Here is a 10,217-nt window from a genome sequence, read left to right on the forward strand (position 1 = left end):
TATCACGACCTTAACAGCAACACGGACACAAGGGCGAACAATAATCCTAATCAGGTCTCCTCCCATACAGGGGGTGGGGGTGAGGGAGGGGTGGGGGTGGGGGTGGGGGTGAGGGAGGGGGGGGTAGGGGTGAGGGAGGGGTAAGGATGAGGAGGCAGTCTCCAGGATGGTTAAGGACATCTATAGGCGACCCACAACAGCGCGTGCCAGAGTGGGGGTAAGGAGGGGGTAGGGGGGCGACGGGGAGGGTAGAAGGAAGGAGCTACACACACACACACACACACACACACACCTTACCTACCTCCCTACCAAAATTCACCCTTACTACCCGACCTACCACTACTCACCCTACCACTTAGATACGTTCACTTAGTTACGCTCACTTAGTTACGTTCACTTAGCATTAGTACAGGAACGAAATTTAATGAATAGCACCATTTTTGTTTATCCGGGGGAGACTCCTGGACAAGCATGGACAACCCAGGGTCACCTCCACTGCAGAATCCACGCGTATACGGGCATGGGGTGCTTCGATTGGTCTCTGCTCTGTCATGGTGGGAGGTGATTGGCCCCCCCCTCCCCCCCTCCTCACACCTGTTTCATCTAACCTCCATCTACCTTTCCTACCCTAACTTGAGCTGCACGTGTTCAGTGAGAGACGCTAAAATTTTACACAGTCGCTAGGATTGTCAGGGACCATCAACAATAACCATGATTGGATAACTCACTATGCTTCAATCACCGTCACACCAGCACACACCTTGAATACATCGTCAAGGTCAAGAATCAAGAATAAAACACGTATTAACTGTCAAAAAAAGAACACGTCAAGGTCACGATAATAACACACTGTTTACACTCAGGCTGAAGATAAGTCCCTCAAAGCTGTTTCTGACACACACACACTTACAGTACACACACACACACACACTTAAGAAATGAAGATTCCTCATAAAAATTGAAAAAAAATTTATAAGCAAACACGTGGTTCCCAAGGATACCATCACCTGTAAACATTACCTGTGTGTTTACTACGTGTCCAGGTAAACGATCCCGGAGAGGGTGTGTGTGTGTGTGTGTGTGTGTGTGTGTGTGTGTGTGTGGAGAGAAGAGGTTAGGCATCAAAGGTTGGCTCAGCGAACAAAGGACACACACACACACACACACTATTACAAGATGTCCCTCATCATACCACCATACAACACTACACTATTACACCATACCCCTCACCACACCCCACAAATCAACACGACTCTGTAACACCATTCTCACACCTTCGTCAACAGCAAAGACAGCAGTGTGCACGTGGGGGGTGGGGGGGGGTCACTGGCCCAACAGGAGGCCAGTGACGATGCGCTTCACTTGGCGAGCAGCGAGTGATGGTCCGGGGCCTGTTATGGCGAGAACCTGCACCCTGCCACTACCACAGTCTCCACCCTACCACCACCACAGACTACACCCTACCACCACCACAGACTACACCCTACCACCACCACAGACTACACCCTACCACCACCACACAGACTACACCCTACACCCACCACCACCACAGTCTCACCCTACCACCACCACAGACTACACCCTACCACCACCACAGCCTACCACCCACCACAGACCCTACCAACAGTCTACTCACCACCACAGACTACACCCTACCACCACCACAGTCTCCAGACCTACCACCACCACAGACTACACCCTACCACACTACCACAGTCTCCACCCCTACCACCACCACAGTCCCACCCACCACACACCACAGACACACCCCTACCACCACCACAGTCTCACCTACCACTACCACAGTCTCCACCCTACCACCACCACAGTCTCCACCCTACCACCACCACAGACTACACCCTACCACCACCACAGACTACACCCTCCACCACCACACAGACTACAACCTACCACCACCACAGTCTCCACCACCACCACCACAGACTCCACCCCTACCACCACCACAGTCTCCACCCCACCACCACCACAGACACACCACCACCACCACACCACCCCACCACCACCACAACTACCCCACCACCACCACAGAGACACCCCACCACCACCACAGTCTCACCCTACCACCACCACAGTCTCCACCCCTACCACCACCACAGTCTCCACCCCTACCACCACCACAGTCTCCACCCCACCACCACCACAGTCTCCCCCTACCACCACCACAGACACACCCACCACCCACCACAGTCCCACCCACCACCACCACAGTCTCCACCCCACCACCACCACCACAGACTACAGACACCTCCACCACCACCACCACAGACACACCCCTACCACCACCACAGTCTCCACCCCCACCACCACAGTCTCACCCTACCACCACAGACTACACCCACCACCACCACAGTCTCCACCTACCACCACCACAGACTACACTACCACCACCACAGACTACAACCTACCACCACCACAGACTACACCCTACCACCACCAAAGGCTCCACCCTACCACCACCACAGACTACACCCTCTACCACACCCTACTCAGGACAGAAGCAGTGGCCTCTCACGTATCGCCCTCCTCCTCCCCAACAACAGACTGCAATACATGTCATGCCCTGAGTCTGTGTGCAGGAGTTGTAAGTTAACTTCTGTGGTTAACTGAAGATAGAGAGAGATAATCCATGACAACAAATGAAAAGAAAATACATCCATAAATATCCTCAACTCCCCCCAACAAAAAAAATGAGTGATGGAGGGAGGACGTTTTGTGTGTGTGTGTGTGTAGTGTGTGTGTGTGTCAGAAGCTGGAGGTAGGAGTGTGACTGCCAGCTCGACCTTAAACCTGCAAAAGAATATGAAAATGAGTGTTCCTCCCTTACCCTTCCCTCTCGTCCTTCTTCTCCTCCTCCCATTCCCTTCTTCTCATTCCCCCATCCTCCCACTCTCCTCCTTCCTCCTTCCCCCTACCTTCCCTATCCATCTCCTTCCCCTCTGGCTTATGTCCTTCCCAGGGCCTCTCTCTCTCTCACCTTCCCTCCCTCACTAACCCCCCTCCCCAACACCTGAGTTTCATAGGCTAGTCTCTGGACATACCCACACCTGTGCCCCGCCCCGCCTTAGGGACCGACCCATTCCCGCCCCACCCCGCCACGCTCCATCACCCACAACACCTATTTGGCTACAGAGTTTGCTTATTACTCACACCTGACTTACACCTGAACTTTATGCCGAATGTCGTTCACTGTCCGGCTCACACCCTCACTCACCTGCGCCGCCCAATTGGAATCTCTCGCCCGTATTGTCCAATGTGTACCAGAGAGAAGTGTAGACCATTAGGTATTGTCCAGTGTATAACTTATGAGACTCATGTAAACCATTTTGTCCAGTGTAAACCTCAGACTCGTGTAAACCATTTTGTCCAGTGTATACACCAACAGACATCAATCACCTGTTTCTCATTACACACACACACACACACACACACGTCACCATCCGACATGAAATTACTTAGACTCTGACCTAACGCAGGAAATAGGAGTCGGGAAGTAATTAACCTCATTACTGATAATTACTGAGCGCCAACCACCTACCCCAGACGAGTTAATTACTGTCCTGGGGAAAAACTGTGGTGGGGGTGGAGAAGAAATGCTGAGGGAGGAGGAGAAGGGGAGAGGAGGAATTGTGGGGGAGGAATTGTGAGGGAAGGGGTAGAGGGGTAAAGTTGAGGGGAGGAGGGGAGGAATTGCTGGTGGAGGGAGAGGATGAGGGGTGTGGTTAGTGAGTGTGTGTGTATATTGGCTCAACCCTCATCCTGTTAGGCCCATGAATACACCCCCCCTCCCCCCAAAAAAACAAAAAAACAAAAAGGGACGTCAGCGGCTATATTTCACCTCTTAAGTCGATAATCCTTGTTCGGCGAGTGACAAATAAGCAGTAAGGACGTTTTACCTCCTGCTGTGCCAAGTCAATCCTCTACAACTTTTTTTTTCGGGGGGGAGGGGGAGGAAAGGGAGGGGGAAAGCGGGGGGAGAGGGGGGAGAGGGGGAGGAGAGGGAGAAGCAAAGAGGGGGGAGGAGACGGATAGGAGAGGGAAGATGTTGTTTTTGTCATGTAGGTTAAAACTTTGGGTAATATGTCTTACAGCTGTCACTCCACTGTACACCATGACCCTTACACACACACACACACACACACACACACACACACACAGAGGGTAGAGGCATTCCCACCCATCTCATTATACAAAATAGCCCACAAACCTGTAAATTCATTATCTTTTCCTTACACTCAACAGCTCTTAAAACACACAAGGCTATACTCCCTACATATATACTGACTCTCAAACACTACATATCATAACTATATATAACTATACATCAAGACTCAACAACCTCTAGTAAACTCGCAACTTATCCCCACACCCTTCAAGACAAATTTCTCTATATCAACAAAACAAAATCAAATTACTAAAAAAAAAAATCTACCTCCCATATACCTTTTAATTATACCTGTTGATTATATCTGTTAATTACACCTGAGCATCGGTCACCTGGTTCGCATCTACTCAACTCCCAATGGTATTCAATCCGAGCACAACTCATTAACAATCAAATCAGGTGGGTCGCAGTCTCTCACCTGGCGGGAAATCATCGACACTAAACACAGGTTAAAGTTAAACCAACACAAGTTAATTAGCATGTCTGTTGTCTCCTCATCTCAACTACTGGTAATGAGGGACTGAGGTGAGGTTGACTGAGGTGACATGAGGGGTTAGGTAATGCTGAGGTAGGTACTGTAAGTGGGTAGTGACTGACAGGTAAGGTTCGATTTACCTGTACCCCAAGCTTCATTAACTTACCTCTGAACAACCAACATCCCCCTAACAACCAACATTCCCCCCTCAACAACCAACATTCCCCCTCAACAAGCCAGCTCTTCTCCGCGGCGAGGTTGAAGTGGCCAAGCCGTGGGTGATAAGAGCGCCCAGGAGCCACTCGCTAGCTGGCCCACCTGGCAAATGACGCGGTGAGTGTCCCTGCTAAAGTTAGACCAGCGGCAGGTTATTCCGGGAGACGGATGGTGGTGGTCCTAGCGGCGGCGGCGGCGGGGCAGGGCAGCGTCCTTCTACAGGCTGACGCGGGGAGGGGGGGGGTATGCAAGATTAGCTGAAATGTATGGAAGACGCTATCTGCAAGCTGACACATATGCAAGACACCACCTGCAGGCTGACACATATGCAAGACATCACCTGCAAGCTGACACATATGCATTGGGGGGTGTGAGAGCCTCCTACTGGCTGATACATACAGAAGGCCACCACCTCCTGACACCTGGCTAACGCCCATACACCCATATACGGCAGGTCTTTGATTGCAATGACAGGTATAGATCTTTCACCTGTCTGAGAGAAATAATGAAGACCTCACGCCCACCGCACACACACACACACACACACACACACACACACACACACACACGAAAGCCATTAAGACACTACCATAATACAAGATTCTACCAAAAAACTACAAGAAACGAGTAAAAACAAACAAAAAAGCAGAAACTGGACTAACAAAAAAAAACACTAATGAGTCTAATTTGTGTCGGTGTAAAAAAAGAAAAATTATAAACACAAAATAATACAAAATGTAGCGTGAAATCTCAGGTAAAAAGTCCTTATGCACAGGTAGATGATGTTTACAGTGTGTGTGTGTGTGTGTGTGTGGCACCAGTGACTCATCCAAACACCTGTACACCTGTTATTCACTCGTCAAAGCACCTGTATAAGCGTGGAACAAACCCTCCGAATCACGTAGCCAGTTCATCACCATCACAGCACCAGTCAGTCACACCATCACAGCACCAGTCAGTCACACCATCACAGCACCAGTCAGTCACACCATCACAGCACCAGTCAGTCACACCATCACAGCACCAGTCAGTCACACCATCACAGCACCAGTCACACCATCAGTCACACCATCACAGCACCAGTCAGTCACACCATCACAGCACCAGTCAGTCACACCATCACAGCACCAGTCAGTCACGCCATCACAGCACCAGTCAGTCACGCCATCACAGCACCAGTCAGTCACACCATCACAGCACCAGTCAGTCACACCATCACAGCACCAGTCAGTCAGTCACACCATCACAGCACCAGTCAGTCACACCATCACAGCACCAGTCAGTCACACCATCACAGCACCAGTCAGTCACACCATCACAGTCAGTCAGTCACACCATCACAGCACCAGTCAGTCACACCATCACAGCACCAGTCAGTCACACCATCACAGCACCAGTCAGTCACCATCACAGCACCAACACTCACCATCTCTGCGTCACTTAGGGCAACTGCTCACGTGGATGATCTGAATAAGTTTGGCCTTGAGCGGTGGTGGTGGTAGTGATGGTGGTGATAGTGATGGTGGTGATAGTGATGGTGGTGGTGAGGGTGGTGGTAGATGGGTGTAATAGAGGGAAGGGGGGTTGGAAGAAGGGGGAAAAGAGTGAGATTTGACGTGTGTGTGTGTGTGTGTGTGTGTGTGTGTGTGTGTGTGTGTGTGTGTGTGTGTGCGCGCGCGCTCTGGAACATCCACTTAAAGCTTTAGTTCCCGTTCCTTATATTATAAAAGGCATGCATGATAGTAAGCTTGGCACTGGCACTCATCCAAGCTGCTGGTCTTAATGGTGCCACGAGAGGGGGCACCAGGGAGGCTGTAATTAATGTATACAAGCTCTCGTTACCTGCACGGTACTTAATCATCAGGTTAGACCGTGACTTACCTGGTATACATCATCTTAGAGTGTGTGTGGCCAATAATTCATCGTCAAACTTCTCTGAGACTTCGGACCAAGTAACCTACATATTAACAGCTGCTGACCTACGCTTGCCAAGAGTGACCTACAATTATTGACCACCTGTGACCAACGCTTGGCACTTGTGAACTACCGGGTATAACTTAAGCCAGTGACCTTCACCTTACACCTGTAGCCTACACTTAATAACTTTGACCTAGAGTACACTTGCAACTGTAACCTACACTTTACACCAGTGGCCTAAACCATACATCTGTGACCTACACACCTGTGACCTACACCTTACTACTATGACCTACATTTAAACATGTGACCTACACTTTACATCTTAGAATTTCATCATCACCCTCTCCGCCAACATTCTACACAATTGGCAAGTTTGATCAAAGTCGACCAACCCGTCTTTGGATTGTGTTCATCTCACAGTGACGGGAGAGAGACGAGAGTCCTATTCAAGTCTCTCCACCGAGTCGTCGTCTACCTTGCTAAAGCCTGAAGATACTTGATGCAGAACATGTTGGACTGTTGGAGGAAAAACATGATGGAAAGGAAGGCAACGGCGGATTATCACTGAAGCAATTGAAGCCTCTGAGGACTCACAATCAGTATACAAAAACTAGCTACACTGATTAAATATGACAGAGTAAACAAAGTGACACATTACCTCTTTTATTATACGTTTTGTGTCTCCTTAAACTTCCCTCGGGACATAAACAATTCACAAACAACAACCGACCTACATAACTACGCTAGTCTGGGTCTGGTGGCTTCATGTACGCTACGTGCCTTGTCAACCAGAGACTGTTCATATAATACACATCAAGAAAGAAATTGTGTCGCCATCCTCTGATATACACAAACCAGTCGACAACGTGATGATCAAATTTAACAACAGCAGCAGCAGCCCGCATCACCACCACCACCCCCTCCCTGAGTAACAAACTACGCGATATACTGTTCTAAAAGCGTCGTGATTTTTACCCCTTGTTGTCTGGCCAGCTTAGGTACACACGATCATAGTCAAATTGAATAGCATCACAAAATCCTATCATATCTAACCAAACCTAACATCCAAAATCATTTAAGACTTACTAAAAACAACATTGTGTGATTAAAGTTCCTCGCTTGACTAGATAGAACACTTGAGACCATCTGAAACACACGATCAAACCCTGTTAAGACCTCACTCAAGTCAAGACAACCAACACCTGACCACTATCCAAAATCAAAACAGATTAAGACAATGGTAGCCTGACCAGAGCCACGTATAGACAGTGGGCGCTGGTCGAGGAAAGGTACAGCCCGCATGTATTATTTTACATTCCATATATCCCATTATAATATTACCCTTATATAACACCATCCCCTATTGTCTCTCGCTAACAACCATACCATAACAAGGATATACAACAGGTGAAATATTACGTAAACAGTAATTTATTTAGTTCAATACTGTATACTGTTTCCTTATCTACCGTAGAATCTTACGTGTTTTCTTTTTAATGGTCACAATTAATTCCCAAATAACACAGGGAAAGTGAACCATGCAACTTGTGATATTGCAAAGAGCTTCTACAAATATTTAGTTTACTCGAGTTTCTGCAACAACGCTTCAAAGAAAACTAGAAAATCCAGGACAAGTTTTGGAAGGGGTAACCCGCTCAGAAGGCGATATCATACACTTTATAAAACCGTATATGCGTCAAGAAATCTTTCCATCATCCAGGCACTTGATTGAGAGGTAATATAAATCTATCACAAACAACAGTACGAATAATAGTGGTTTCACACATTAAGACAAATAAATAAATGGAAGAAATTACACGATCATAAAATATATTCGTCCGAAACCAAAAATTACCAAATCTGATTTTTTACATTTTTAACACAAACATAACCAACTTTGTCCGCAGGCGAGTAGTATAATGATAGCCACAGTAAATTATTAAATATCTATATAAACATATAAACGTAAGATTAATGTTTTCATCTTCATAATTACTCAAAATGGTTAGGTTAGCCGTATAAAAAACACACCGCAAACGCCTGCCAGACACACAGTAATGAGACGGAATTCCTAACCTGAAGACATAATATTTCTCTTTCTTCCTCCACACACAATTATCATAACGTTAACACAACACCGAGGGAACTTCGGGAGTTAAACAAATAAATGAAAAAAATAAAATATGAGAAACTTAACATTTAGATATTTTTATTTTACCCGTGATAGGAAATTAAAAATATATCAAATCCTGAAATTCTAGGAGCCAACAGCCTAGTGAGAGAGAGAGTGTTACGTCAACACCCTTACTTAACCAATGTCAACACGTAGCGTCATTCATCACGCCAACACCAACGTCACTTCAAGGATGACTGATAACTGAGTAACTATTTACCTTAAGTAATCCATCGTGGGTTTTTCCCTTCGTTACCTGCAACAAAAGAAACAGTGTAAATATAACAAAAAAAATCATGTAGGGTTCTAAAGAGTGTCCAGTACTAGCCAAGGCAGAGGGGGATTTAACGAGCAACTGCGATATAGACAAAATATAAATTTAATATAGATAATATTTAAACTCATCTTATAAAACACAAAAATATCTATACAGTTTACAATAACAATAACGTAGCAACAATTACATACACATTAAAAGAAAAATAACATAGTAGTAGTAGTAGTTTATAATAAATGGCTAGTTTACTTGTACAGTAGTTTACCTTCCATGCAGTACCGGAGACAAGAGTATTCAATAATCTACAATACGCGCTTAAAAGACCTTAGTTATTAAAGCGCAATAATACATTACATCAGATTATTTTGTCCCCGTAACCTAGCAATAACTAGGCACCAATAGCCAATAGCAGTCAGTAGTCATCTTGATTAGTGTGAGTAAAATATCTAGCCGCAAAGCTATCCATTTGTTGGAATTAAATAAATAAAATCACGAAAAACAAACGAAAATCAACTAAACCCCTTATCTCTTCTCTCCCTGCAAAGATAAATATACGAGTTGCTATTATATTTATATTCCTGAATGTATGTTACGTTCAAGGTACTCCATCCTGGGTACGTGTCAACAATGTGTGGGTTATAATAATCTTAAAAATAGGTAAAAGTTAGACCGCGTTTGAGTACACAGCAGCAGGCAGGGTCCGTCTGGCGGCGTCTGTGTTGTTATAACGGCCATATTTTTTACTCGACTCTGCTCTTCACCAAGTCATAATGTTTCTGTAAATAAACTTATGAAACGAACATCAGCAAAGTATCTACAGTCATCACAGTCTTTTTTCCTCAGCCGTTTGTTTGTAATCTGTCCACATTTTAGGGGGGGGCTTTGATATTCAGTGAAAATTAGGAACTAAGTATTTCCAGCGTGAAATTCACAGCTGGTGGCAGTGAAGACGTCATGGCGTGGTTACAATAAT

This window comes from Homarus americanus, unplaced genomic scaffold, assembly GCF_018991925.1.
Source record: "Homarus americanus isolate GMGI-L3 unplaced genomic scaffold, GMGI_Hamer_2.0 scaffold33468, whole genome shotgun sequence".
Classification (NCBI taxonomy): domain Eukaryota; kingdom Metazoa; phylum Arthropoda; class Malacostraca; order Decapoda; family Nephropidae; genus Homarus; species Homarus americanus.